A 22,523-nucleotide genomic window follows, 5' to 3' on the forward strand; every position below is an offset into this window, starting at 1 on the left:
GCTCCTTCCCAACTGGCTACGGAGGCGCCTCAGCGTTTATCTTATTCGGAAAAGTATTATACGATGCTATAACAAACACCACACTTTTACTCCAGTCGTATAATTTTGAAGCAGATCTTGAAAATAGTAAACAGTTTCGATTTAGAAATAAGTTTTGGGTTCTTCCAGTAATTAACTATAGAGATATAATAAATAAAATCAAAACAATTAAAAGTAAAAATGAAACTCTGCTACCACTGTTTATCAAAATTGATTAAATAGCAGAAATTTACTAAGTTCGTTAACCTCCATTAAACTAGGTACAGAAGTTATCCCATAGGGAATCAAAGTTTAGGGTCAAACAGGACGAATAAATAAGCCTAGTTGGTTGGTTTTTTTTTTTATAGGGATTTAGGCGCATCAGAAGCTTAGGCTATAATGCGCCGTATATAATATTTGTAAATTGCGTGTGTTCTCTGGTTGCTGTTTGCTGGATGAAAACGGTAGATGGAAAAAAATCATCTACCAGGAGAGGGCAGATGACATTTTCCAGGATAAAAAATCATCTAGCCTCTCCTGAGACCGATTAACTCACCCACTTTGTGAAAAAGACAAAAAAATTCCTCGCTTCATTGACTGGAATCCAACTGAGGTATTTTCCGTCAGGTGGGGTTAGGCGGTGTTTATACCAACTATTCTAACCACGAGAGCAGATTAATAAACATGAATTATCCGAATGGCAAACACGGGAATGCAGTAGCATACTTGGTTTAGTTGACCGGGTTCGATTCCACATTACTCTGGTAAATAGTATTAATGATAATATTCTTGTCAAATGTTGTAAAAGTTGTAAACTCCTTTGACCTATGACCCTATGTGATTCTGTCGAAGTATAAACATCTGTAAACAGCTATAACAGATAAGCAGGGGCGACTCGTCCATAGGCACTGCAGCAATTTAAATCTAGATATACAGTAAACGGAGTTATATGAAATTTTGTGAAGAGCAATGCAATGAATATTTTTATTAACAGAACCCGCATATAGTATGCGCATTCTCTATTTCCAGTAATCATTTGAATAATAGACGAATAAAAACACGAAATCGTTTCCAACTTTGAAGTTTAATTAACCGAAGTCTTCACTGTGCGCCAGGCAGTGACACATTTTTCATTCCAGTGAATATCTGGTATTTAAGCGCCATTGGCAACCAGTATATTGACAAATTGCCAATATACATTTTTTATAGGTGAAACGAATCAAAGTCACTGTAAAGCGCGCAGTGCAGATATCATCGTTGACCATGATGGGTGTGTAGCCACAATGTCGGTGTCTTTTTGTTATTCGCCCGAATTCCCATTAAGTAACTAAATAATATCAGTGTTAAGTCAATACTCAACATTCAACAGTGTAATTATATGATTACAGCTGAATTGAGCTTGAACTTGGTAAGTTGAAGTTATATTATGAGGTGATGTGTAAGTAAAACATTAATTCTACGACACACAATTTTGTGAAATTTGATTCGATCATGGCCTCCGTGCTTCACCATGAAGTAAATTGCGTGACAGTGAATAAACTTCAGCAACTTAGTTTTTCACAATTATCCCTCCAAGAAAAAAAATGCGATTAAAAAAGAAGACCGCCCCACACCAAAGATTCAAATTTCTCAGCGGGGAATAAGGAATAATAAGAAATATATTCGCAGTTTTAAAACTGAATGGTACCGAAGGAAAAGTTAGCTTTGTTGTTGTGAAGTTAAAAATGCATTGTTTTGTTTTCCATGTTTACTGTTCGGAGGTGACTTAAGTGGACAAAAAGTGGCTTTACAAACATAAACAGAATGAAAGAAAAACTCTAAAACATGAAAGTTTGAAGAAACATATTAATAATGTGATTTCACTATCGCTTTTAGGAATGTAAATATTAAAGAACAGCTTAGTGAGGCCTACAGACTTTCGATCTGCAAACATAAGAGAAAAGTTACCAAGAATCGTGAATTATTATCTAAAATAATATACTGCATTAAATTTTGTGGACAGTTTTAAATTCCTTTACGTGGACATGACGAAAAAGACGATTCTTAAAATCCAGGAGTATTCAGAGGAGTAATAAATTTCGCTTGTACATCAGATTACAATTTAAAGAACCATTTAAAAAGTAATGCAGCATTTAAAGGCATTTCAAAAACTATTCAAAATGATATCCTTGACTGTTTTCTGCAAAATGCCGGGATGAAATAAAAGATAAATTAAAGAAGCTTCATTTGTAGCTGTCATAGCTGATGACACAACTGATGGTTCAGAACATAATGCAAATGGTAATTTTTCTGAGATATGAACTGAATGGAGACATTTTTGAACGTTTTTGGAGTTTTTTCACTCCGGAAAAGCAAACGGCAGACGGAGTATCGAAGTGCATTCTAGATCAGTTAGACTTAATCCTCGAAGGAAATACTCAAAACTGGTTGCTCAGACATTTGATGGCGCAAGTGTAATGAAAGCAAGAAAGGGAGGGGATTGAGGCTAAAATAAAAGCAGTGTACAAAAATGCACATTTTATTTACTGCTATGCACACCAACTGATGATGAGAAATGCAGCAAGTTCAAGTTGTTAAGTTGTCAAGGTATCAGTACAGAAGTTCAAGTGTAATGTCAACAAATATCTTCTCTCGTCTTTTCAACCTCCAACCCAAGCACGGTACTAAGTACTACGGGTTCTAATACCTGTCGTGTTTGGGGTTTCATAAAAAAAAAAAAAAAAAAAAAAAAAAGTAGTACCCGAGATTCAAGAATATTCTTTTCGAACCACAAGTCGATACCAACGTTTTTCTTGAGATCACCACAGCGTCTTTCTGTTCTCAGAAAGCATATGTTGCCCAACCTTCCCCTAGAAGATGGAACTTCAATATACGCACTGTGAACAGCGTTTACGAAAATTTTGAATCCTTAAAAAATTGCATGGAGGAACTAGAAGCGACAGCAAACGCAGATAAGACGATTTCAGAAGCAACTGGAATTTTGCACATCTTGAGTAATGAAAAATTCGAGTTCTGGTTAGAACTTTTCCATCAGATAATGCCTTACGTGGAAGTTATTTATAATCAAATGCAATCTCGAGAAATTGAGGCAGTTAGAATACATGAATATATAGGACACTTTAAGAATGCCATTCTAAAAATCAGGAATTCGATGTACTGTGAAAATCCTTCAAAAACACTCATGATTGAAGCGAAGGAAGTATGCAACTATATAAGTGTTGACATAGGTGAGAAATATTATTTTACAAAGCAATTAATTGCTGCTAAATTGTTTAACAAGGAGAACGTTATTATTTTTTGTACGAAAACGCCCATGGAAGAGGTACTAAGGCATATCCCATGATTGAAAGAGAAAAACGTCTTACGAAATTACAAGTTTTCTGTTATTACAAATTAACACAATTATTGAATTAACCGACTCGCTGAAATTTATCTCAGAAAATAATCTGGCTGAAGTTCTTGGTGAACTTACAAAACTCATAAATGTTCTTTCGACCATTCCGATGACTACTTCAGAGCCCGAACGCTGCCATTGGACATTAAAAAGAATAAAAACATTTTTAAGGAGCACTATGAATCAGTAAAGGCTAATCAAGCAATGCTTTCAATAGACAAAAGCTTGGTCAACAGTGCACCACACTTGAATGAAAAAGTTATTAATTTATTTTCAACAAATAAAAACCGAAGAATGTATTTTGTTTTTAAATAAAAGTTCAAGTCTGTTAATGGTAAATGTCTAGTTAATGTATTGTAGTATTTTTAACTCGCTTATTATTATTATTACTGTGTATTTCTGCATGTCTTATAACCAAGGCTAATGTAACTTTAAGACACAGCACCCCCAAACATCAGAGTCACGAGCCGCCACTGTATATAAGTATCACTAAATGGACAAAAACACAGTTTTCAAGAGATCTGAATACCGCATTGAAAATTTTCTGAAACTCGCCATCAAATCCGCTTTCTGTATTTGAAGACGAGTTTCAGGAAATGGAAGAGTGCATAAAGGTATGAGGATACCTCTTATAGTTTTTAATAATAACTTTAGTAGGACATATTGAGCTTTATCGCTCTTACAGTCATAAGTAGTAATTTTAACGAACTGTAAACATCGAATTTTGACAAATATAAAGTTGGCCATATGTAGAGTGTTTGGATTAAGTGTCTTAATCTTCAAAGAAACTAAGGCTGAGATGCAGTGTATTTTTTTTCTGTAATTACGTCTATTATTTGGTATATTTGCTGTTATTTGGTATATTAATGCAAGAAAAATCGTTTCAGCGGTAGGGGTTGTAGCCCTAGAGCCTACGAGGCCATATAGCCCTCGCCTAAAATAAACTAACTTAGCCACGTTGTGCAGGAAAGCCAATAAAAATTCGTCGTATCATGGACGTGATTCAAACTCCAGCTTTTTCCACCCAGAGATTGTTTGGAGCAGAGTAAAACCGCGCGATCCTGGTTCCATAGCGACAAACTCGGCTATCGGAGGTTTCATCAGCCTTGATGAGATTCGAACCCAGATCTTTGTTGCACTCTGTGGATTTTTTATTTGTTATTTGGTTTTTAGGAGCATTAGCAACTAAGGCCATATTGCTCCGAGATCATTCCCTGACCTTTCCGCATCCTCCGTATTTGGTGGTTACGGGCTCGAAACCCGGTCTAATCAAGAAGTGTGTGATACGCACTGCTGCTCCTGCCCAAGTGGCTACTGAGGCGCCCCACTCTGTGGAAGGACAGTGATCTTAAACACTGTTTTAGTGGTGAAGACCAATCCTGAATAACCATATTCGTATTATGTCGCAGCTGGTTCACAGTGGACATAGTGTACTTGTCAGGCGGTACCAGTGGTTCCTACAAAACCGCACTTAGTGGCACTGTGAAAGATGCAAGACTTTACAAAGCCACATGAGCGTGAGTTATGTTGGGAACTGTAAGTTTTGTGCTGGTGTGTTTTTTACGTTGTTCATCTGGCCTCTTAGTTACTGGGAGGTGCGATCACCAAGAAAGGCACCTCCCAGCATTTTTCCATGGCAAGGAGCCTGACCAGGAGCGGATAAAAATGACTGACGAGGCTGGCCCCTGGCAGAGTCAGGGGGAAGCCCCAAATGAAGAGGACAATGGAAGAAGGGGGAATCAAAGACGAAGGTGAAACACCAAGAGAGATGTCTCTGAGGCGAGCAGGAGCTAGAAAAACCTGTAATGGGTGGAATGCCCTAAAGAAGGGCTGGGAGTTGTAAAAGTGTCTAAGCGTGAATAGATACTTTTAATGAGTATTTCTGAGGCAGCAGCATGCTGGATATCACTAGTTATTTCACTGACAGGTGGTTTCCTCGACTGAAGGAATGAGGTCGGTGATGTTTCATTCGTGAGGGGGTTTAGAAGCTCTCTACGGAAGGTGGTGGTAAGAGATGAGTAGTCTGTCAGAGGGACACCAAACCAGTAAATCCAACCCCAGAGGCATGAATTGGGTCTCCCTGTTCAAAGAGTTTTCACACTGGAGAATCCAGCAATGGTATTTAATCCTGCATGGCATACCAAGGCAGTAAGTAGTTATCCTACTCCAAAAGGGGTTAACTGTGGCGGAAGTCATCCACTTGGCAGGGGGACCCACCTAATTATCGCACTCAGAGGTTCAAGCATATGCTATATCCCACAAAGGTTCCCAGATTGGGGTACCCCAATCCCCAGGGCCATTGTCAGCAAAGTATCTTATCGGGAATGACCAGGCCATCAAGAGTCGTGCACACTTGAAGATCGCCAGATTGGAGATTTCAATCCATGGAATTGATTGTGATATATCTGGTTCCAGTAGCTGGATGTTATATTATGGTTGCTGTGGGAGAACTGCCAAGAGGTTCCTTCTCCCCCTGAACACTTTTGTAGCCGAATTAGAAAAGGCAAAGAAGGGTGTCTGCTTTGAAATTAGGAAGTGGCTAGGTTGTAGATTTTGTAGTTCCCTCTCCAGAAGAAGTTACTCTAAGTAGGCAACACAGTTGAACATGATGTGACTCCAATCTTCAACCTCACCGCAGATGCAAAGGTTATCGTTGGAGAGGCCCATTTCCTCTAGGTTGGCCTTGATTGACCCATGTCTGGAGAGGAAATATGTCATCTCCAGGTTAGGGTGAACCAGGTCAAGGTGCAGCTGACAAGTGGTCAATGGTTGGGATAAACACGTTTGTTATTGCGCCTTTATCAGTAATTGATCATCGAGATCGCCACAGCATGTTCACTTCTTGCAAATACATTTGTTTTTTACTTTCAGATCTTGGTCAGGTCTGGTGCTTATGCCTAGGAATTCTGTTGTTATGTTCTTCCTGGTGCACTCTGTTAGGCCGCAGAAAGCGACGTGCAGATCTAGGGGGAGTTCCCCTGTGATTACTTGGAAAGCAGGTGTTGATATAGTGCAGTATGATCTAGAGTCTAGACATGCGTGTCAGAAAGAGACGTCGCAGCTGGTACGTTCTGTTGGTGGATATGCTTTTGTCTGATACAGATATTTGACATGTTGTAAGTACGTTAGCGACTTAGACCGTATTGCGCTGTGTGTGTGTGTGTGTGTGTTGGGGGGGGGGGGGGCTCCGTAGCCAGGTGGGCAGGAGCAGCAGTGCGCAGCACACGCTTCTTGATTAGACCGGGTTTCGAGCCCGTGCCCACCAAATACGGAGGATGCGGAAAGGTCAGGGAATGACCACCGCATATCCCCAGAGCAATATGGCCTTAGCTGCTAATGCTCCTAAAAACCAAATAACAAACAAGCAAGCTGTGTGTGTATATATATATATTTTTTTTTTTTTTAATTTTCATAACTTTCGTTCTATACATGATAAAATCAATCTGTGAAAAACTTTAGAAATATAATTTAGTGAAGTAAGTTTAATATGCACTGAGAATGATCCATTTATCAAAATTTTTATTATTATTATTATTTATTATTTTTTTTTTGCAGAATTAGGCTTGACCAAATGGCTTCAAAAGAAGAGAAAGTAAATTGTGTGCTCTGATTAGTCGAGTTAAAGTCTGTAATCTCAGTACAAAAAAAGATTTAGAACCCATTACAATTAAGATGCACCACACAGGAATTCCATAATTAACTGGATGAAAAAGTTTAAAGAAACAGGTTCCATCAGTGATAAACCACGATCTGGAAGGCCAGGTGTAAGTGAAGAAATTGGCATCTGCAGAACAATCCCTTACTGCAAGTAATGTTGAGAATTAACAATCTCAAGAATATGTGCATGTAAAACTGTAATAAATTCTTTCGCTTACCCTTTTTACGGATTGATTTTATCATTTATAGAACGGAAGTTATGAAAATTTAAAACTGCACAAGGTCTTTATAATCAGTGCCGGACCAAGGTATTTCTGCACCCTGGATAGAATGATTTTTAAGCGACCTTTACTAAGGATATATATATTTTTGCCTCATTGTTCTTCTGTTATTGATGCCCCTGGCTAGCCTGTAATTTAATCTGGCGCTGTTTATATAATGACGAGTGTTCTGTGGTCGATATGCTTGTTTGCTGGATGATAAAAAAACAAACCCGAGTTTTCGAGAGAAAAAACTGTGGTACCTTCGCTTGAGACCGACTAATTCAAACAAAACAACACTGTAAAAAAAAGCTTAAAAATTGCTCGCGCCATTGGAGCCTTTCCTACACTGTGTGGGGAGGATGGTGCTTATATATGCACTGTGCCAGCACGAGGGCATGCTCTTCTTTGAGTTTTCTTGTTTTTTCTGTGAACCCATATCACACTTTATTACACGTTATCACTGTTTTTCAAAATCAATGCAATCAGGCATGTCCTTATCATTGTTTCGCAGTAATCTTTAAGAATATGATAAAAATATGATATTATCAGTATTCGTTGGTTGCCATACAAAATACTAAAAATCTATGTACATCTATATATCCATCGCTTCAACTTACTAAAATCTGAATTTTTCAGCAAAATGTATCTTATTATTCTATCTGTGTCAGCCAGGCGCCGGCCGTCCCGAGGGTGCCGGGGTGCACTGTACCTGGATGCAAGGGCATAGCTACCGTATAGCAAAAGTAGGCAAAGCCTAGGGGCCCTACTTCACCAGGGCCAATAAACAGATGCAAGTAGGGGTTGCCGCTGCTACGCTAGGGCCTATAGACAGACTCGACATGTAATGAAAATAATTTTCTCACTGAGCTCTTCAACAATGTGATACATCTAGAAATAAGGAAGGAATTCTTATATCTTATCGCCAAAACATAAAAAACCCAAGCGGCGGCAGTCTATTTTTCTTTTACAGATGCAACTTTGTATAGTGATCAGACATCCGTTCGGTTACTGTATGTGTATGCGTCATATTGTATGACGTATGGAGTTCAGGAAGAGAGAATCTTTGTGGTTTTCACCTGGCTTGCATGGTACATTTTTACTCTCCGGCCACGGGAGTATTAATAGCAAATTATTCAAATTAGTCTCCTACCCAGCTTTGTCTCTGTGGACAGGGAGAGAATGTTGACCACATTATTTTCGATTGTCAATATTATCAAGACAACAGGCGTGAATTGCAGCTTGTTTCAGACACCTTCACAATGGGAAATAAACCTGCGCTTATCCGATCTCAAGCGGCATTTATAGCACTGAAGACCTTTGCGTCACGTGCTTTTAAAAGAAGAGAGGAGCTTAGACTCGCTAATTTGGGATAATTTTATCAGAAGTTGATGACGATTGGACGCTCATTGTAATCAAATATACCCTGCTGGACATTGAACGTGTTCCTGTATCTAGTGTGTGTGTGTAAATTCTTGGTTTTCTTCTGAAGACATGGAACCTGTTTATAGCGTGATTGGGGTAAAAAAAAAATAGAAAAAAAAAAAATATATATATATAAGTGCTTGAAGCAATGTCTACAAGAGATTAGACATAATTATATTTCAAAAAATCTTGCTGATCCTAGCTTCTAGGATGAGATCCTCCATGGGATTATTTCCCATAGCATGAGAAGTCAGTCCACTTCTCCACCTCTATCTCCTTTAGTCTTGCGTTTTTCTTCTACCTTCTAACTATTGGAGGGTTCCTCTGTTTGATCCTCCTCTCTTCTATTCTTTCCTACCTCTCTAGCTCCTAAACTCCTCCTTCTATAGCCTTTCCACTTCATCCTAATTTGGGCTTTCTCGGGTCTTTTGCCCTGGGTTAGTCCAGCAGGTGATAGTAGATCCTGGCCGCCTCCACGTGGCGGGGATAGGGTTTGGGACGTTGTGACCAGGTGTTGCTACTTCCCATCTGCTAAGAGCCAGGTACCGGCCGAAAACATAACAACACACCATATCACAACATTTACACATCCAACACACTACATAAAAATGGCCGGTTTGGGCGTAAGCTTCTACACAAGATGTACGACGGCGGCTGATGGGGGGAACCCTGGGATCCGCCTCAACCAACGCATGAATATCCCCTGACGTATGGTGTTCGGGATTCCCCAACTTGACAAAAGAACAGGGGAATAGGCCCCACGTTTATGAACATTTAGCCACATACAGTGGTCAAAAGTTATTAGTTGATTAATTACAATTCAAGTCATTATCAAAACAGCAATTGACACACAAAAATGTATTTGTTTATTATTGTTATTTGTATTTAAAATATAAAGTTTAAAATTAAATTAATAAATTTTTAGTTAAGAATGAATGAAAAGAAAAAGGGAAAGAGTGGAGCCCAAAAAAGAACAACGAAGAAAGCAAAAGAACAAGCAGTCAATCAATTACCTAAATTTGATCATTTCTTTACAAAACAGAGTAATGAATTATGTCTTGAAGAAGGTAAAGAAAAGACCAGTATTGAATTGGAAAATATGGAAAAGAATGCTGCTGGTGTAAACATATCTGCGGATCATTTAAATCAAGCAGATTCATCAAACGAAACAATTCAACAATCATAGATATGCCTTCGTCGGAAATTTAGTGTTGAACTCAATGCACTTGATTCTAATTTGGATGAATTTGGTTTATTCCCTCAAGCGATCTTGGAGGATACGTGAGCATCAACATTTCCGATGAAACAAAAAGAAACGTTATGAGTTTGTCACCTCAGAGACCTAAAGGACCATTTCCAAGGGATCCTGAACAACAAAATAGAAGTTTTAGTGACGTACTACAATTCCACTTCATTGTATGGTCCAGTTCCTCGTTTGTGGCTGTGCTACTCACGAATTTTAGATGCTGCATATTGCTAATCATGCTGGCTGTTTTCAAATATTAAAAATCAGCGGCGTTCCAGACTATGAGATTGGAAAAATATATCTTTTCGGTTAAAAACTCAGTGTTTCTCAACATCGTATTGAGGCATGTGCTATTCATGAAATGTGGCAAAAGAATGCAACGATTGATAAAGATCTTGAGGAACAAGTAAGATACAGATCCTCATTTTGGAAAATGGTACTAGATCGGTTTGTGGGGGTGGGGTTTCTTCTTATTATATATGTTTATTTCTATTTTTATTTATTTATATTCTTAAAAATCCCCACTTTGCATCTGACTTGTTAGCTCACAGAAGAATTCCGGTTCTGCGGGAGTTCCTATATTAGATCACTCCTCCATTGAATTGTGCTGTGAGTTCAGAAATGGCCAAACACTATTTGCATTAAGTGAAATACAATCAGTTTATTACACATACTTACAAATAAAAGATAAGACAAATCATTACACATTATTCACTTCATATATAGGTACAGGGCATGGATCACGCTCCTGGTCATTAGGCTCTCCCATCCATCATCTTCTTCTTCTTCTTACTATAGGCCCACTAACATCTTGTACAATCAGTTTAATTTAACTCTTTCTTAATTACAATTGACATTTATTATTTATTTATTTATATCTTCCTTTTTCATACCTATCTAGCACAATCCTACATTCTTCTTCATGGTTGAAACAATTCTTCTTCTGGAATTATGTCCACTTTACAAACTATTCTATTCTATTCTCTCCCCAGCACTTTAAAGTTACATGTTAATGAAATATACATGGGATTATTTATTTCTTCATTCCCTCAGGTAAACTTCAGCATATAGCGACTAATTTCTCTACTTCATTAACATTATATAAATAACATACAACTGTACCTGCTCTATAGGCTAACCCGTCCAAAATTATTACTTTTACTTCATTAATTGATCGGTAAATAGACCACAACTGTAAACCATCCTTCATTAAACTATTTCTATGATATTTCCTTACTTATCTATACAACATGCATTTAATTAACTGTATGTTTCCCTAAATCTCACTTAATATTTATCTATCTTCCCTGCAGTCCTTTGCAATTACATAGAGGTAAATTCGTTGTTTAACCACTTACTTCTGGGGATTTGGATCTTACCGCTAATACAGCGTGTGGCCTGTGACTTTCTGCTCTGCATCGGGTCCTCCATTGGTTTGGGAACGTTCATCTGGAATGCTAAACTTTTGCCAGGGACACTTTTCGCTTTGCCAATCATCCTGGTGTCTCATCCTTCTTTGCTGTGCCGGATCATTCATTAGGAGTCGCTTCCCATCACTTTATTTCTGCAAGACGGTACGGTGTTTTTCTGTTAGCATTATCTCACTGCCCTCCTTTCAAATATATTTCTCGGTGGACGCTTTCGGACTTCTATGTTCCATCTCGAGAAAGTTCCCCTTTCCGTAACTTATCTACACTTTATTAAAACTATCAGAATTTAGTGAACTCACCATAACCGGTTCTACTGGTGGATCGCTTCCTCGGACTGTTTCCTGGGCCTATCTTTCCAAAAACACCCTTTTCGCCCTCCAAAGAAACTTCATCACTCCCGAAAAAAACTTTATCACATATCGAAAAACTTTATTATCTCCGAAAAAACTTTATCACATTCATTTTTGCGCGCGCTCTTCCCCTTTTATTTCCCAAAATTTAGTAACGCCCCTCCTTTCCTCAACCAATCACTTCTATCTGACCATCATCGTCTCCATTCTCATTTGCCTATGACACATGACAGGAAGGCCGAGTTCCTTCCGGTGTAGAAAGAACTTCCGTTTCTAGAGAATTCTCGAATATTCTGGAAATGACCAGAAATTTCGGAGCTCAGAATCCATCCGGAAAACATCTGCGTCCATTTACTTGATTCGTCTCGCATTATTATAAAATGACCACACCCGCTCTGTTTGCAGTAAACAAAAACGCTTACACCTGGTACCCCTATTGTAATCTCTGGAGCACTCCCTCCCTTTTGCCATGCCATCAATTAACCCCCCACTGTTCCGTCTCGTTATCTTCACTTGCTGCTTCAGGTAGTGGGCGCTGACCGTATATCTGTTTCTAATGTTTATCTTCAAGGTATATTTACTTGTACATTAAATTTAACCTTCTCTTAAATTAATTCCATTAGCGCGAGACCCATTATCTTAAACAATATTTGTGATTTTAAGTGTTTTCTTGTAAGGTCTATAATATCACTCTATCTAGCAGTGTCTATCATCAATTATATAGACATTTAATTTAATTTGTAAGACTTTGTGTCTTACAGGTTATTTCGGATAACTCTTTTGTTGGCTAAAAATTCTTTACCATTTCGCGGTCATCAGGAAGGATTTTCGGAAGATTACAACGGCAATTTTTTTTATCGCAAGTCCATTTACTTTCCTATTATGATGACGTAATGAAACAAATTATTAATAAGCCATCTCGTTCAATAATTTATTTAAGCCCCACTATCCAAAATGAGTTAATATAATGTTTAGGTACCAAATTAATTCAGCACCATTCTATTCATCAATTTTAGATACTACTCAAGATCTCACAAAAAAAGAAAAGAAAAAGGATCAATTAAGTGTTATTGTACGACATGTTCATCTAATTCGAGACGAAAATGAAAAATCCATAGATTTTGAAATTTGTGAAACGTTTTTAGGATTCTATGACATGAATGATCATTCGGCAGAAATTATGACGGATAATATACTGAAAATATTAAACAAACTAAATATTTCCATTGAAAAATGTTATGGTCAGGGATATGATGGGGCTAATACCATGAATGGGTTTATGATGGTGTACAGTCACACATTAAAAGGATCCAATCAAATGCAGAGTACATTCATTGTGCAAGTCACAATTTAAATATAATTATTAATGATAGTGTAAATTGTTGTAATAACGTTTCATCATTTTTCGACATTCTTCAAAATTTGTATAATTTTTTTGGAAATAGTACAAAAAAGATGGGATCTTCTTTTTGAATTTACTGGGGAATCTGAAGTTACATTAAGTGAGTGTGAAAATCTCATCTGCACTCCCTCCCTAACTGCCGATTCAATATTGTAATTTAATCATACTTATTAAACAAGATTTATCAGCAGACAAAAAAAAAAAAAAAAATTATTTGTTAATTTGAAAAAATAGTGCCCCAGAAAATTTTACTTTATTTCTGTTATTTTTTACCCTGTCTGCTGCCTCTGCCTAAAGATCATTTAGTAAATTACGAATAAAAAAAAGATTATAAAAGAAATGCTATTTGTCAAAGTAGAGTGTGCAATCTTGCAATTTTGGCTATTGGGCATAAATATGCCAGTAAAATGGATTTAAAAGACATTATTAATGATTTCGCAAATGTAAAAGCGCGAAAAGTAATATTTTAACTTTTTTCGTAAATTTATTAGTTATAGTATAATTTTTTGTTTGTCAAATTGTATTTAATAAGTAGTATCATATTGTAATATTAATTTTCATGTTTTTAATGTTTGCAAAATTATAAAGAAATCGTAAATAAAATACATATTTATGTTATTAAAATGATTCAAACTTTTTTTTTATATTATACCTAATTAAAATTTATTTTAATAAAAATAAGGGGCCCAAAATGATTTCTTCCTAAGGGCACAAAAAACTTAGCTACGCCACTGGCTGGGAGTCAACGTTCAAGAGGTACCTGAAACCTACATACACATATGAAGAAATTTTTAAATGGGGCGCAAAATTGCGATTTGCACCCGGGCGCCACATTCCCTAGGAACTCCCCTGGTGCAAGCTCTATTTGGACTTCTAAAAAGTGCATCACTTTTTAGAGCTTCAGATTTAAAATTAACTGGATATAGTGTGAAGTGCATATTACCCCAATAAACATCCGTAGCGAAGAAGTTATGTGAGTGCTTCTTAAATTAAATAATTAGTTACTTCACAAATTTGTTTGTAGCTTTATATTGGTTCATGTACACAGTGCTGTCTTCTATTAGCGTACTCATAAGTGCAATTTGAAACCAAATCTAAAATTAAGGTTTTAGTTTTGGTTTCGAAATTACAATTGCGCCTGAAGAATTAATTTTACTTTTTGTTTGATAAGTACAGTTGAACCTTGAACCTGAAAGATTAGTTTTGTTTGTTTTCAAATTGAGTTTCACCTGAAGGATTAGTTTTGGTTTCAAATGTAGACTATATTGGCCAACTGTGATTACCATTATTGAATTAGTTTGACAGAATTTAACAGAACTAAATTACATTTATTGAAAGTATTTTAATTTCAATTTAATTTTACTTAGAGTTAATGATTTCCACTAGAAATATTAGACGTAGAATGACTCATAGGGAATTTCGATTGGTGATTCGCCTGTGATTTTTGGTTTGTTTCTTATACTCATTGTGGCATGTATGTGAAACATTCTCTAGTTAATAGTGATGAATTCGTTATACTAGATGCAACGATATGCAAATCGTTCAACACTCACTTGTACTGAAATATCACACCACATGCATACGAACTGGCGCGGTATAATCAAACTAGTCAATGAACTGAAAAATTCCAATATTCTTTCTTCGATTTTCCTATGTTAAGTAGGGCCGTGAAAATGGGGGTGCATGAATGCTCGCCGATCTAGGGGACCCCAATCGTGGGAGCTATCAGTCACAACATAAATAAACGAGGCCATTAACCTCTTTTGCATCCGAGCCTCCAAGTACCTTTGCACGGCCCTGGTGTTAGGAATTAAAAATCCCGATGCTTGTCGAGATGAAATCAGGGACCTTGCCAAGATCTGGATTTTGGGATAACAGATAATAGCAGTCAGTAGACGAGGGGCCATTAGAGGCCTAGATACAGAGGGTGGTCCTAAATGGATATTCTTCAGAGTGGAATGGCATAGCAAGTCGGAGATCCTCAAGGATCAGTGCTAGGACCTCTGATTTCCTCTCTTCCCAAATGAAGACTGGTGGTATATACAAAAAAATTCTCTCTAAGTTTGCTAAAGACTTCAGTAGGGAAGATAGTTAACCATCAGCTGTTTCAAAAGGATTTCGACCGATTGCAAATACGGAGTGAAAAATGGCAGCTAACAAAGTTTAATGGTACAAGATGAAAAGTATTGCGCTTGGAGAACAGAAACGTAGCGAGCAGTTTATAGATTAGGGGAGAGATTAAAGATAATTAAGGATTAGAAAAATTTGGGGACAGTGGCGAAACCGCCATGTCCATCACCGTGGGACGGGGGAGGTTGAACAATTGGTTTGTATTGGTTGTTAAAGAGCACAGTGACCCGTTAGTGAATTTCGCAGGAATAATAAATTTTGTGCTTTCGCTACTGCTTGGAAATTATGATACAGAAAGATATGAAGTTCAATATGCAGTGGAAACCGGCTGCAAGACAGGCACATGGTAATCTGTTTGACTTTTCGTAATTTTAAGTAGAGAAAACCATGCCATTATCTTTCTCTATGTATTGTGACTTTGTATGTCTTGAGGTTACATCTAAAGATCGATATAGAACTTCTATAAAAAGTATAAAAATAACGCCAAGCATCATTTCTATGAGGAATCAAACCATTTAGAAGATTAAATCGTTTTTTTTTTTTTTTTTTTTGTTTTGTGTGTTAAGCATCAAAGCAACTAAGTTATTAAGGCTTTGTTGCTTAACACAAAATTAGGATGAGGCATCAGTTATTGTATCTGTAACCTGCATGTATTCCGTAGTCAATTTGCGTATTTACTGGACGGAAAACACCGAATTTCTCGAAAAAAAAAATTATGTAACTCTCGCCTGAGAACCAATTAACTCAGCCACATTGTAAAAATAAAGCCCGTACACGTTTCTCGGTTTATTGACGGGATTCGAACTTAGGCGTTTTCCAGCCGGTTGTTGTTGTAACATTGTTTTAGGAGCATCAGCGACTAAGGTCATATTGCTCCGTATATACTGTCTGTAAATTCCGTGTGTTCTGTGGTCGATTTTCTGTTCACTGGACGAAAAATCCGAGTTTCAGGGAGAAAAACAGGGGACATGGATTATATCAACTGCGGTACCCCACGAGAGCTTCCACCCGGTATTGGATGGATGGTCATTATATCCACTGTGCTACCGTGAGAGATATAATGTGGTCTACAGACATTGGAAACTAAATACTTTAGGTAAGGATTAGATTGAATTACGTATAAAGCCCCGAAGGAGCATTAGTTAGATTGTGTGTGTTAAGTGCTAAAGCAACTAATGCCATGAGATGTCAGCATATTGCGCGTATTCTTCGGTTCGTTTCGTTTCTTTTTGCTGGACGAACACCTTGATTTTCCGGGAGAAAATACAATACAATACAACCCTAATCTGAGAATAACTCACTCAGCCACGTTGTGCAAAAAGCCCATAAAAATTTCTAGCATCATTGACGGGATTCGAAAATAGACCTTTTTCACCTGCTGTGGGAAAATAGTGATTTATTTATTTATAAGCTTCTCATCCTCAGGGCACGCAGGAACCCAACTGCTGAGATTACAGAGAATCAATACAAAACAGTAATTTGTTTTAAAATAACTTTTTAAAATTTGTTATAAACATTTACGATTAAGGAAACAAAATAATAAGTTTATGATCTCAAAAATTAATAATAATAATCATAATAATAATAATAAATACCATCAGAGACTCAGAAGCCTGCTGAAAGCAAAGCTGAGTGGAGGAAACACAGTTAAAGCTATTAACACCTATGTAGTACCAGTGCTAACATACTCTTCGGGGTCATAGATTGCACTAACACCGAGCTGGAGGAAATCATGAGAAAGACAAGGACAATGATGACCAAGAGCCGCCAACACCACCCAAAATCTGCCGTGGAGAGACTGATAATTGCCCGGAAAGAAGGAGAAAGAGGCCTGATAGACCTCATTGAGCAACAGAAGATACCGATAGTTAACCTGAAGAATTATTTCCAGAAACACACAGCAGCAGGCCATAAGGAAGATAGACAAGCGGTATACCCCACTCAACCTAAGCGAGGAGTCCTCCCACAACCAGGAGGTACAAACCAAGCTAGAAAGATGGGCAGAGAAGACACTCCATTGCAGACACTACAATGATCTCAATCAAGATCACATAGATAAAATTGCTTCCAATGTAGGCTCATGAGCGGGACGCTCTTCCCCGAGACGGAAGGATTCATGCTCGCCATCCAAGACCAGGTAATCAACACCAGGAACTATATTCAGGGGAGGGGGATATTCATATGTTGTTGTGGCGGACCCCAGGGTTTCCCCCATTAGCCGCTACTACTTCTTGTTTTGAGGCTCACTCCAGAACTGGCCATTTGTATGTAGTGTGTTGGGTGTGTAAATGTTATGATGTGTTCTGTTGTTATGTAGTCGGCCGGTACCTGGCTCTTAGCAAGTGGGAAGCAGCAACACCTGGTCACAGCTTCCCACCCCCCATCCCCGCCACGTGGAGGCGGCCAGGATCTTCTACCTTCATGCTAGTCTATACCGAAACAAAGTTCCAGGATAGGCAAAGTTAGGAGAAAAAAAATAAAATAAATAAAATAAAATAAAATAATAAATAAATAAAATAATAATAATAATAGTAAAATAAAATAAAACAAAAATAATAGAATAAATAAATAAAAATAGCTGGAAAAGTTAGGGTGGTGCAGAAGGAAAGAAGTGCAGCGGGGGGTCAGAGAAGGGACCCGCCGTAATAAAAGGAAGTTAAGAGAAATTGAGAAAAGATAAAAGTGAGAGAGAGAAAAAAAAAAAAAAAAAACAGGTGGAGGCAATTTTCAGCCTTTGTAGAAACCACATGTCGCGGTGCAATCCTATCCTAATTTAGGATTAGCAATTCCTATCCTGTGAGCAGGATTAGGAGATGTCGAGGCGCATCCTCAATAGATCCTTCAGCTTCAAGGGTAGCTCTTTCAACGTTGAAGATTTCTTTGGCACTCCCATCGTTTGATAGGAAATCATGTTAGAACAAAGGCATATCAGAACTCTACAACGGACCAGAAGAAGGTTCGGTAGTTGCAGCAATCGCTTAATTTCATTGTTAGATAGGTATTCAATGGCATGGCACAGCTGAAGCACTAGAGTCAAACGACATACTATAAACACTATTTACGATTTCTAACACAGTAGGTTCGTCATTCCAATCAATAAGGATTTAGTTTCCATCACGATGTATCACCTCAAGTTCGTGAGACAAAATGCAGGAAGTAGCAGTTGAAGCTTCTTTGAAATATCGAAATACTTTATATTTATGAATTCTTTCTGGTTAGCAGTTCTTGTGAAAGTCTGAAAGTGTTCAGAAATAATATCAGTCTTTGATCAAGTCTTCAGAAATAATGCAGTCCTTGTTCAAGTCTTCAGAGATAATTTCAGTCGTTGTTCAAGTCTTTCTCTTGATCCGGGTTCAGGCTATCTCAGGGCAGCAGCTCTCGTCGTTTAAATGCTCGTGTTGCAAATAAGTTAAAAGCTTCAAATGCATCTTGTGATTGGATCAGAGAAGGCTTATTCTCCCTGTCATAAGAACCAGTAATGAGTTGTAGTTCATTCCGTAAGTCGGTATAATAGTGACACTCCAAAAGGATGTGATCTGCGTCCTCTTCACCTCCACAGAGACAAAGAGGGGAAGGAGACAGTCCAAGTTTATACAGCTTGCTATTAAGGCTACCATGACCGGACAAAAGGTATGTTCCATATAGTCCAGGAGCAAACCACAATAGTTCCCTTTTCCTGAATTCCCTTACATTCGGCAAATACTCTCTTGTCACCTTTCCTGTCTCCGATACAGACCAGTCAGCCTGCCACTTATTTACATAAATAGTGCGCAATCTTTCCTTTTCTGTTGTTATTGGAACATTCAGGTCAAGTTCCACGTTATCAAGAGAAGTAGGATGTGCCTTTTTCAGGTGGTATCTCAAATATCTATACTGGACCTCATATTGTATTGGCATCCTTCCTGTCAGGAGCTGTAAAGCTGCAGTAAAAATTGTCCTACAAGCTCTGGATAACATAAGAAGGGCAGCACGCTGTGCTTGCAATAGCTGTTTGACAATGGCACACTTGGTTGCCCTATAACCCCAGGCGCCAGCACCATATGTGATAATGGGCAGGAATATACAGTTATAATACAATCTCAGTGAGTGACCTTTAATGCCCCACTCTTGTCGTGTTACTTGTCTCAATCTAGATAATAATGACTTGCATTTTTCTTTAATGTATTTTGCATGGGGTATAAAACTCAAACCATCATCCAGAATAATTCCCAAGTATTTTGTGGTTGAACTGTATTTAATAGCTTGTCCTTTATATTTTATTTGAGGGGGACGGCCTCTGTCTAACCTGCCTTTAAGCAACATCTGGGACGTTTTGCTTGTAGATATCTGGAGTTTATGCTCGTCAGACCACACAGACAGCTCTTGCAGTACCCGGTTGGCAGCATCTTCGAGAGACTTCCTGGAGTTTCCTTGGACCATGATGGTTAGGTCGTCTGCATATGAGATCATGGTTGTTGCATCAAAATGTTTATTTAACCAGGAGTCGAACACTAAGTTCCAACACAGGGGCCCAAGAATAGACCCCTGTGGACATCCTCTGGTAACTTTTCTTGACACTTGAATGAAACCACTCTTAATAACTAGCGAGCGCTGCGAAAAGTAGCTCATCAGCAACCGGTATATAGGTGAAGACACTTCGGCCTCCCGGAACCTCTCCAGGGCACTTTGCCACCAAAGAGTGTCAAAGGCCCCTTTGAAGTCCACAAAGAGACCGAGCAGATATTTAGTCGTGGTTTCCCGCTGTATTTCTAAAAGAGAAGCAATGGCATCTTCGGTTCCTCTACCCTTTGTAAAACCGAACTGTACAGGCGAAGAAAGTCCTTTCATAACATAAGTAGTCAGAAGTCGACTCGCAATAACTTTTTCAAGAGCCTTGCCCATAACTGGGAGCAAGGCAATAGGTCTATATGACAGTGGATCAGATTCTGGCTTCTTTGGATTTTTGAGAAGAATTTTTAAGTTAGCAACTTTCCAAATTGCAGGGAAAATACCTTGATTAAGACACGAGTTGAATAATGTTGCAATAACTACAGGAACCGTTTTCCATACGCGCTTGAGCACTTCCACTTCAATGCCATCAAGCCCAGGACATTTGCCCGGAACTATATAACTATATAGGAACTATATAAAATACATCGCCAAAGAGCCCGGAGTGTTCAATGATTCATGTCGACGATGTCATCTTGCCTCAGAAACAATCCAACCATCACCGCCGGATGCAAGCTGATCACCCAGACTGAGTACACTCATAGACACGACCAGGTAGTCAGGATAATACATCCGAGGCTAGCAGGGAAATACCAGTTGATCGAAGAAAGTGTATACTACAAGTACGAACCCAGCCAGTACTATAGACCCCAACCCACAAGCTGTACTGGGACCGCGCCATAATAACGAATAGGACAATCCCGTACAACAGATAGGTAGCCTTTTCCTTCTTGTCCACAAGGGACATATCTGATTGACATAGCGGTACCCAACACTGGCAACCTGCAGAAAACCCATGGGGAAAAAAATCAGGAAGTATACGAACCTAAGACAGGAGATCAAAGAGATGTGGCATATGCAACAAGTAACGACCGTCCCAATCATCGTGTCAACCACAGATATGGTGCGAGAGACCGTACATAACAGCTTAGCAGCAATAGGTCTCCCAGCGAACACCTACAAGGAACTCCAGAAAGTCGCAATCCTGAACACTTGTGGGACAGTTAGAGTGTTCCTCGACCAACAGAAACACCAGACATAACAACCACCACTCTGTGTACTCGGTAGCAATACCGTCACGAGATGGAAACCCCAATCAGGTAGAAATAATATATAATAATAATAATATGGGACACATGAGCTGTCGTCTGGAGCGAAGAGGACGACGGCAAAATGCTTCATTGTTTCGAAGGCGAAAGGTAAGTCGATTTCGAACGCACAAAAATTTAATGAATTTGATTCGAATTCGCTCAAGTCTGTGAGAAAGATATTCCTGTTGTGGAGACCAAAGACTGCGCGCGTAGCACAGTGGTATCGTCACCGTCCTCCCCACACAGGGGGGGGGGGAAAGGCCCGGGTTCGAACCCCGTCTATGAGGCGAGGAACTTTATTGGGCTTTTTTCACTCCGTGGCTGAGTTAGTCGGTCTCAGGCGTAGATAGCAGGATTCCCCCCCCCCCAGAAACTGGGGTTTTTTCGTCCAGCAAACAGGCAAATTGATCAGAGAACACACGCAATTTACAGACAAAATAAATATCGGTAGATGTAATCATTTACAGGGGACCCTAATATCATAATTTTTTGTGGAGACCAAAGAATGTCACAAAAATTAAAAACGGGATGTATAAGGTGCTTGTAGAGAAGAATTTAATTTGTCGCTTTCAAAAGTAAAGAAAGAAACGAAACCGAGAAGTTTGTAAGTCAAATATATTATGGGATCCATATGGCAAGAGGGGATGAAGGTCAAATCGGAATAATTGAATGTGTCGTCACTTGCAGTCACAGAATTTCCACTATAACTGGTGAAGACTAAGGGTTGAGCTGCAACGATTTGAGCGGAAGACATAATTTACATTTCAACGGGTTTAGAAATAAGTTATTTTTGTTGAGCTTGAGTACAGTGTAGAGTGTGTTTAGTGACAAACGGCACCAGGGGGTTTCCCCCCAGCTCCGCGTAGTATACATTGTGAGTGTGGAACAAAACACTGTCAATGCCAGAGGTTTAAAAGTGTATGAGTTTTGTGTATGTGCAGTGTCGTATACCGTTGTTCCTCTGGTCATTTAGCCGCTGAGCCCCTAATGGGTTCCAGTGTTGTCCACACTCTGCCCCGTGGAGGCAGACCAGGTACATCAGTATTATAGTTATTTACTCTGGTAGGTCCTGCCACCTAATTTCCTGAGATTTCAGTGGCTAGGATATAAAAAAAAAATAGGGGTCAGCCAAAAGGATTACTGATTATGCAATTGATGTTGTTATTAAGTTTTTGGGTGTAGGGTTCAGGCAATTTAGAGATGGTTCAGACGCTGGTTATAAGTTAGAGAATGGGGAGGGAGACTGAAGGCTGGGGGAAAAGACAGAGATAAGGGGTCCATAGAGAATATGACCCCCAAGTCAGTGGAGCAGGCCCATGCCCCACCAGAGGGAAAAGAGGGATGGCGAGGGGGTAGGCAACCAGGGGTAACCTCCCTCCTGCCTGGATGGTGGAGAAAAAGAACCACGCAAGG

Source organism: Mastigoproctus giganteus, chromosome 3, assembly GCF_048544385.1.
Source record: "Mastigoproctus giganteus isolate SK-2022 chromosome 3, ASM4854438v1, whole genome shotgun sequence".
NCBI lineage: Eukaryota > Metazoa > Arthropoda > Arachnida > Uropygi > Thelyphonidae > Mastigoproctus > Mastigoproctus giganteus.